Source organism: Pomacea canaliculata, linkage group LG1, assembly GCF_003073045.1.
Source record: "Pomacea canaliculata isolate SZHN2017 linkage group LG1, ASM307304v1, whole genome shotgun sequence".
NCBI lineage: Eukaryota > Metazoa > Mollusca > Gastropoda > Architaenioglossa > Ampullariidae > Pomacea > Pomacea canaliculata.
In genome coordinates, this window is record NC_037590.1 from 23,179,580 (window position 1) to 23,189,369 (window position 9,790).

The following is a 9,790-nucleotide window of genomic DNA, read 5'->3' on the forward strand; positions in this document are numbered from 1 at the left end:
ATCCATTGTTCTCACGGAACTCTCTTGCAATTGTAACCAACCAAGGTCACAGTGTTATTCCAGTTATGGGATTTTAACCTTGTACTAACTCCTTCAACCCCCAACAATATCATCAGCAACAGAGGAAAATACAGCTGTCTGTTTTGTCATTTATATAGTTCGGTGCTCTTCTCATCAACAACATATGTCACACAAAACAAGAAACAACTTTTTTTGGAGGCGATAATCTCAAGCCTCCAGAAAACAGGTTCCTAACAATGGATGCAGACACAGAGCTATTTATACAAGTGTGAAGACGCAAACCTTTAAGCTGCTAGCTACAAATTACTGACATGGGTCTTGGGAACTAGGTCAACTAGCAACCTTCACTAGAAACTGTTAAAAGGACACAGACATGTCTAGAGCAAATATCTACCCCAGCTCTGACACTGATTCTGATGGAAAGGAACGAGTTAGAGACCTCTTTATTTGTGTATGCTCTCAAATAATCTGCAAAGCTGTCTCTGAGGTTGTGGTTTGTACAGGCATGCCACACTGTGATAAGAGCTGAGCCGGTCACTGCCCTATAATCATGTCTCATTGCTAGTTGTTGTTGTGCTGTGGTTCTCAGCCTTTCTTTCTTAGAGACTTACTACTAATTGCCTTCTATGACAAATAAAGTCTTATCTTATCATGTACATACTAATTTAAAATGTCTCCTTGACTGATGATAAGCATATTGTTATTTTGAAATTATAGTTCAGTTCTTCTTAAAAAAAAAAAGTCCTTAAGTTCGATTGATCTCTCTGCCAACAGCAAACAATACAAAAATCTGCATCCTTCACTTAACCCATCTTGGTTTGTGATATTACAACCGGCTGGAGTATAGGTGTAGGGCCCCACTACATCATTTCATACTGTTAGTGCATATGACAGTCAATCAAAAAAAAGTACCACAGTTACTAGATGTTCGGTTAGAAAGATCCTTAGGTGAATGGGGAGAGTGTAAGTGTGCATTTGTGCATGTGGTTTGGATGCTTTGTTTTTGTTGTTAGGACAGGTGTGGGTATTAGGTGGATGATGAGTGGGAGGTTTGGAGAAGATATTTTACTCAACTGCAGAAGTTAATTATAACTATCCTTGACTCCCTTAACCAACACATATTGTGGAATATAATTCATATTTTTAAAACCCTGCTAAACATAGCTACATATGTGTCAGTTATGGTAGTCCTTAGAAAATAATTTACAAGAATCTGTGTCCATGAACATGCTTATGTGCATACATCTACACGAGGTGTTTAGAGACTGTCTTGCTGCTTTTATGGTACGTTGGGTATGGGAGCATGTGCATGTGGGGAGAATGAGGGGAGGGAGGAGGAACTTGGTGTTTCATGTTGAGCCAGCAACTAAGGCTATATCACAGCAAAGTAGCCTTCCCTGTAAACAGATGCCACATGCAGACAAAGAACAGTGTGCCCAAGATGAAACAGAACCCAGAACAGCCAACCCTTGCTGTACTGGTCACAGGTGCCAACTGTTGCACCACCAGGCTGCCCTGCATGTGGGGAGGGAGATGGTATTTTGCTGATATTTAATTTCTGGTCAAGTGTAATATTATACTTATATTTTGATATATATATAGTTTATATATATTAATCACTTTTTGACTGGCTTGCCACTATAACTGTAGACTAATAAACAGAACTGAGTGGCAAACATTCATAACAAAAATGATATAAATTAAAAAAAAATAATTTATATGTTGCACATTCGGGAATAAGACTGAATGTTAGCAAGTAATGATTGCACGTATAACTGGAAAACATGACAGTATTGACAGATGGGAAGTAACTCCTATCCACGTATTTGCTTTTTAACATGGTAATTATTACCCTTCATGCAACCACAAGATTGCAAGATTGCCGTTGGTTAACAAAGCCCTCAGTTCTCCAGCCATTGATCCACTTGTTAACTAACTGCATGCTCTTTTAATGCTAATCTCACTCCAATGCTTTTTCTTGTTACTTATCTCATGCAGCTAAAGTTAAAGCAGGTGGTATAATAATCCTGGATAGTCTGAAATCCTATGATAAAATTACTCCAAAAGGATTCCATCCACAGAATATTGTCTTGAGTGATTACGAAAGAAGGTATGAGAAACTCCCTGTCATGTGCACCCTTAAATTTGATCATTGTTAGAAATACTCACGAACAAGTTCCAGTTCAACTAAGCAGCGCAGCAGACGCACAGGTCCACATACAATGGCCAGCTTGCAGAGGTCGAGGATTGCCAAGTCACGAATAACTGTGTGCTGAATGCCTGAATTTTGGAAATGTTGCCGCAGCTCAGAAAGGTTAGGCCACAAATCTGTAAACTCCACCTGGAAATTAGAAAGAATCTTGTCAGCAAGGGTGGATTTTTCAAGAGATTTCTTTTCACTGTGTAATGAATACGTAACATTATTTCTGTTTGCCTTTTAGCTGAAAATACAAGTTTCACATGCAGTGTGGCCATGCACAATGTCTCACAGAAATACTACAACCAATCATACAAATGAAACTAAATGATTGCACAAGAACTGTCTCCAAATTCAAATGTTTTGTCTCTTCTGAGCAAAGATCTCATTAAAATGATATATTAAGAAAAGAAATGAGAAAATCTAACCCGTTTATTTCCATGCTCATAAGGATGGAAAGACAGTGAAGGTGTCCAAAAGATGTTGCGAAAGTCATCATTGTTGTCTTCCCAAGCATCTGTGTTGGATGCTGACTTTGCAAGAGTTTCCTTAAACTGCTGAGTTTCTTTCAATATATCAGTGTTAACAGGTCTGCCTTGGAATGTGTGGGAGTGATATAATTTACAAGTACACTGAGATGCCCTCTCTTCTTTGGCATTTGGTGACAGCAAGGATTCATGAAGACTGTTCTTCTTTTTATAAATTTCCCCTCGTTGCTTACATTGCCGGTAGCTTTACTGCTAGCTGTTTTATCATAGTTCACAAAACCTTGAGTGACCTGAAGAGACTTGGAGATGCCTTGGCGGATTTTGGCATCAGTTGCTTTCTGCTTCAGACGTTGTTGCAAATCTTGGTTACTGATATTACGGCTAAAATACTGCCCAGAACGTGCAGTCTCCTTTGTCAACTTGGATGGTGTAGGAGTGCGTCGTTCTGGATAAATGGTGGATTCAGGATGAAGAATTCTGTAACCTCCAGATGGGTTTGGTACCACCTGTACAGTCTCAAAAAACACTCTGTTTGGTTCCTGCGGGAGAATGCTGATGGCATTTTCTGGTATTGGATGCACGCTGACCGACTGAGTTAAATCTGCCTCACCCATTGCTCTAGGGTGAAAGCTTGAGCGACACAAATATTGAAAATTACAGTAGCATACTGTTTTTTGATTTCAGGAAGAGGCATTGGCTGAAAAGCGTTGGGAGGGTATGGCAACATTTTGAAATTTTATAGAAGTACAGACCTGTTTACATGTGAAACTACTAGTTACAAGTCTGGGGGGAAAAAACTCCTTTTATGTAATACTGTACATTGTATAAAACAAGAAATATTTTTTCTTGTATATCTTTGTGTTATACAACTTACTTAAGCATTTAAGATGTGTCATCTTTTCTGAAGTTTAATATAATAAATAATAAATAATTCTTGGGATCTTTTTCGAATGGAAAGAAGATTTGACAGAAACACCTTATGAACCATTGAAAAGTTGCTCAACTTTGACCCATTACAGGCATAGGCAAAAATTAATCTGTCTGTACAAGGGATGGTTAGAAGATTTTTTAAAAGCTTTGTGCAAATCACAACATGCATGTGCAAGAGAAAGCTTCAGTCATGCAAACTGGGCACTCACTCTACCTTTCTCTACAAAACCATATATCATTTCTTTAACTCTTCAATCTCAAACATTCTTGAAACTCATTCCTATATGGAAATTATGTTACTTATATCAATGCCTTATTTCTTTCTTGGTCTTCAAGTGAAGGATAGTCATTCTATAAGTGACAATTTACTACCTTTCACTATCCACTGAAATGAAAAAAAAAAATATAATGGTAAAATAAGGTGCAATACAGCAGGTGCTTCTGCCTGTCATTTTTTATTGGGACAGATCAAAGCATGTGTCCAAGTCTGATTATATATCAACTTGATAGGAAAAAAAAGCAGACATCCACTGTGAGGTAGGGCATAAGGTTGGCCAGTCATAGCTGATATTACGATGCCAAGCAGACAGAAAATAGTTTCTCTGTGCTCATTAAAATCCTTTTGATGGATGACTTTAAATATGATGCTTGGCCTATAGAAACAATTTTCTTACAAATGTTCACAACAACAAGTTAATCTGTGGCCTGAGCTTTAGCAAAGGTGATGAGACACACAGGGATTGGCAACAATCAAAGATTTTTGGATCATGCTTTTGATGTCTTGGCACTCTAGTTGGTAGAGCATGAGGTCCAGAATTAAATCTGGCAGGAAGGAAAAATCTGGTTTTGGCAGGTAGGATGCAGCAACTTTGCTTGGACTGAATCTTACTTTGTAGTGAGACTTGACATGGAAGACCGCTTCAACCTCTGCAACAAAGTCAATGCATAGCAACAAATTATTCAAACTGCATCTGGTTGTAAATAAAGAGAAAAGGTTGTAAAAAAATGGAAGAAATAAACTACTGGTTTTGTTCATTTTCCTCACTTTATTAAACTTGAAGGTTGCTTACTACAAAATGAAATTATTTCGCAAATCACTCTGCTGGAGAAACCAAAGCAATAAATAAAAAAAAAAAATGAGACCTGATTCAAGGAAGATTAAAGAATGCATTTGTAGTACATGTAACAGAAAGGTAGTGGATCCATCATATTGTTTTTTTTAACTTGAAGCTGCTAAAAATCCAATACTTCTAGTTACCTTACTTTGCCACTCAAGTGCTAAGTGCCTACAGGATAAGTTGTGGAACATAGTAATGCATACATTAAAATAATTATTAACACCTGTGAAACCTTGTTGTAAAAGGTATGGCTACATATTTATATCACAGTTTCTTTTACGAGCATGTCAAAGTTACAAAATTCTCTTTTATTTGGCATTCACCACCAAAGGAAATTATGTGGCTGGCTAGGAGCAGCAGTATTAGCAGGGTTTACAACAAAATGAAATAAGAACCGAACCTATCAATGCATCAATGTCACAAACACATGATTTTTGAAAAGCAAAAAAAATATTTGCCTTTAGGAAAAAATAGGTTAGCTTGGTTTACATTGTAAAAAAAATGTTTGGAAGTACAGCATTAAACTGACACTTTATATAAGGTAGCAGGTATACAGTGCGATAAAGCGCAGCTCTCCTAGTGCTGCTCTATTCTGAAGAACTCAGTGGCAGGTAGGCTTAGACCTAGATCTCCTGACAGCACTCACCTTCAGTTTGTCTTTTGCCCTTTTTACTTCTTTTCACCTCAGATAATTATATGCTAGGTATGTGATCAACCAATAACTGTTGGAAAGTTTAAACCATAATAATTGCCATGGATAGTTTAAAGCAACAAATGACAGCACCAGCCTGAAACAAAATGCTGTTCAACTCCCCAATGTAAAATTTATGACACCCAGTGCAAATGAATGCAAATATACACAAAACAATAGTTCTGAAAATGGGAGTAGTTCCATCAACGTTTAAAAAAAGCAATTAAAATGCTCTTAAAGTCTTATGTTTCACGAATTCCCTAGATATATTATGCTCCCTGACTTCAAGCTGTTTGCTTTCTCAGTTACTTGCCCAGTGCTGGTCCTGGAGAAAAAAATAATGTGATGTGTGCTGCTGCATAGTTGCAACACAGCCTGTCCTGGAAAATCAGCAATAACTTCCTCTTTAGCAGGCTAAAAACGCAATAAAAAAAAATGTTGTGGCAGGCACATCATTGCCAATCAAATATTATTTTTCCTTTTTTAAAATCAAATTTCTTTCATTTAGAATGGTTTGGAGTAGGAGGTGTCATAATATTCAAGGTATGTTTGCTTAAGCATACAGCATATGAGAAAAGAAAATCATTCAAATATGTCTTCAATAATCACTACACGAAAATTCTCACCAGGAAATATTTGAGCAACACAGTGTGAAACAATATAAGAAAATGTGTACTGACATTCAAAATGATTATCTTCCTAAGATTCATTGTTACATTTTTTTCCCCTTCCTTAAACAGTTTTCAGCAATGGCACATGCATCTTTTTAAAATTAAAAAACTCCCTTTTTTAAAAATAAAATACTTAAGAATTTTGTAAAAAAAGTGAAGTACTACCAGATGTTCTCTATCCTTCCTACTACTGTTGACAAGAACTGAACAATGCAAATCCAAACTACAGCATCAACAGCGTTCTACTGCGTGCCTTTTATATGCATGATGTTCTATGACAGCAGACACAAGTAATTATCAAGACTGCATTCAGAACACGCACTAATTAGTAGATACATGCCATATCACTGATAGGCTCTTCTCTTTCTCCCTGGTCTACTTAAGTTTCCTGTTGAAGTATATCATGTGACACAATTACTTTGTTATTTAACAAAAGCTGTTTTCTTCTTTGGAATGAAGAAGCTAATATGATGAGTTTCTTCTGGAAATAAATAACAGGAAATGCAGAATGCATCATCCACCATTCTAATCTGATAGGCATTGTACAGAGTTGACACATCATTATAGGAGCAGGGTCCTACATATGACAGAATGAAGAAAAACAATATCACTGTTCAAACATCTCATTCATGTCACAGTAGATCAACTGGAAAGCCAGCTAAAACTTTGATATAAACAATGTAGCAGCTGAGAGAGAAACTGAACAGACAAATAGCCTGACATGATGTATGAAATTATAATGCATAAAAGATATGACATTAATGTAGTTTTAAAGTAAAAAAATGTTCAAAGCTTTGTAATGACCACACATATTTTGACTAAATATATAAGAAACTTATTGAAATCAGTCCATGTTCTTTTTTTTTTTTTTGGAAAATAAAGTGCATTTAAGCGGTATTAAGCGTTTATTCTGTCACTGCAAAACTGTCAAATATTTTGGACTAGTTTAAAAAAAAATCTGATTTAACAGATGTAACAATACTAATAGATTCAAATTGTCCTTTTACTCCTCCTCATCATTCCTCTTTCTGTTATCAACCTTCATTGCTGCCTCAGCCTATAGCAACCTCCTTATAGCCTTCAGCTCTGAATCCAGTATTCTATGCCATGTCAGGCCTATGAATTCACTGCTTTTGCCTTTGCTTCATTTGGCAGTTCCAGTCAAAGGCATGACATGAGATACTCGTTGATTTTCTGTGCAATATGCGGTGCACCTAACCTATTTTCATTATGTTTTCTGGATTGTCTTGGTAGTGGGTGCTATTCTGGAATTTATTCTGGCTACCAGATTCAAGAAACTGCCTGAGACAGATGTTGATGAAGACATGCAGCTTGTGATTCAGTCTTTTGGTGCATATTAAGGTCTTGGCACCATACTTGTTCCTCCATAATGGTTTCAGAGCAGTAAAGGCCTGGTGCCTGCTATATGTGCATGACCAGCACACTCAGTGTATTTGAACTTAAGATACCTGCTAGAGAAGTAGTTCTAATTTTCTGATTCATTATATTCTTTAGATACGACACACATCATAAAATAGATAACACTATTCTATCAGCAGCTAAGTTATGTACGTCAGCAGATATGGAGAGAGAATTATGTAAAAATATCATATTCAATTAATTTCTCAAACAAAAGAGACACAGAACTAAGCAACATTTAACAGTTTTTTAAGTTTATTTTTGCTTGTGACTTATATATTAAAATTTTCAGTCTAATAAATTTTCTTTGTTAAGTTTGTAGTTACTTGGAACTAAAATGGTAAAAACTAATGTGGGCACCTATAAAAGTAGGTATATGCATGAGCCCTCCACAAAAGTGCATGAAATGAGAAGCATCTAGAAATATTTATAGTTGCAATACACTTGGCAATGACCATATCCACATTATATTTTTGCGCAAGGACAATTTGTTTTTGCTGTTATCTAAAACCTACCTTATCAATCTGGACATATCACTAGAGTGAGTCAGTGTTATTGTTTCACAGTTAGAATGTTGCAATGTCTCACAATGAATACTCTTCATGAATCAAATGGATAAGTAGTGTTTAAATTATTTCTTAAATAACAGTGATATATATATAAAACAGTGATCCAAAACCACCTATATAATAAATGAAACTGAATACATTTTCCTGGAAAGATGATGTGCCCCTGTACATATTCTCATATACACTATCATATATAAAAATCTGAAATTGTATCAGTATGAATTAATGCTTCCCCAAAACAACCTACATGCTACTATGATTAACGTACGTAGGCTTGTCTAAATAATAATCTTGTGATGAAAACTACAGCTGGTAATCCTTGAATGAGATATAAAAATTGTCTATCACTTCATTTCTTCCATTACTTCCAGCCAATCATCCTCTTCTTTCTACTTTATGTATTCATAACAAAAAGCATCTAACTCACCAATCATCAATCCTACCTTAAGACTATCAGGATGATGTAGGCTGAAGCGGAGGGAGAAATCAAGGACAGACAGGGGAGTGGAGAGGAATAAGGACTGAAAGAATGGGAAAGAGAGAGAATGGGAAAATAACAGGAATGATGATGAGGAGGAAGACATAATTTGTTAATCAATATTATTACATCTGTCAATCAAGACATTTTAAGACTAGTCCACAAATGTTTTAAACTATTCCTCAGAGACAAAATAAGTGCTGAATCTTTAAAATTACTTTTTAAAATAAAAAAGGACGTGATATGAAAAGAGAACTGACTAAACTGACATTGTCAGTGATGATCATCTGTGCGGTTGAAATCTCTCTATTTTCTCTCTCTCTCTATGTAGCACCGGCTGCCTCACCATGATCTATCATTATAGTTGGTTCGGAATAAAAGTCAAATCACCCCAGCCCCATCTTCTTCCTCCTTTGGGTTCACTCCAAAGCTCATGATCCTGTGTGTATTTACAGTGAGGTGGTGTTTGGAGCGCTGTTAAGAGTTTTTTACTCACGGACTTTCATGCTCGGAATGAAAGCGTTCCAGACGTATGTACGTCCTATCACGGACGTGTATACAGATTCATGGTCCTATTCATTCTTTGTAGAGCATCTCTGATCTAACAGTGAAGTCTACTAACGATAACCTCTATAGTCTATTAACGTATCGCTGTTACAGAATCATTATCACCATTATCACTATCAGCAACAATGACATACACTGCTATCGAAGTAATCTAGCATCTGTCGCCTGCATTTTTACCTAAAACTGGCTAACTATCCTAAAATTTATGACAAATAATTCCAGGAGGAAAATCCACCTACCATTTGTAAAAAAAAAAAAAAAAATCCCTAGGCTGATCGAAGATGAAACAGTTTCAGCTGATCGTGACAGGCTCACAGACACTCAGTTCATGTGATCGCCTTACGCTGGGTACCGCATAGAAATTGCACTGTGACCTCTGGTGACACCAAGGGAGCATTCTTTATTTGTTTACAGTCGATCAGGTTTACCCTCTTTCGAACTCGGGATTTTACCTATTAGAAGGAAAATCACGACATTTTCACTCAAAATCATATTAATTAAACTTTACAAAGAGTTATTTATTTAGTAATTTTAAACAGTAAGAAATTGACGTTTTATTTATTTGTTCCCTGTGCCGTTTAAAAAAAATAACACACACACACTTCGAGGTGTTCTCCTGAAATAGAAAGAACATTTGGTCA

At 36.3% G+C, this 9,790-nt stretch overlaps 1 protein-coding gene across 4 annotated transcripts in view; it reads right to left on the bottom strand.

Moving 5' to 3' along the window:
• Nucleotides 1-9,527, bottom strand: part of LOC112559312 (serine/threonine-protein phosphatase 6 regulatory ankyrin repeat subunit B-like) — a 36,412-nt gene extending 26,885 nt beyond the window's left edge. The window contains exons 1-4 of one of the 4 annotated variants that reach the window (XM_025230505.1): nucleotides 9,389-9,515; nucleotides 4,526-4,563; nucleotides 2,647-3,336; nucleotides 2,191-2,362 (exon numbers count right to left, since the gene is read on the bottom strand). The gene's annotated coding sequence lies outside the window, so the exon portion shown is untranslated. Of the gene's footprint in view, nucleotides 1-2,190; nucleotides 2,363-2,646; nucleotides 4,564-6,281; nucleotides 6,378-9,388 lie in introns of those variants that run through there. The other 3 variants (XM_025230497.1, XM_025230480.1, XM_025230488.1) reach the window with 3 other exon arrangements.
• Between the last annotated feature and the right edge of the window lie 263 nt (nucleotides 9,528-9,790).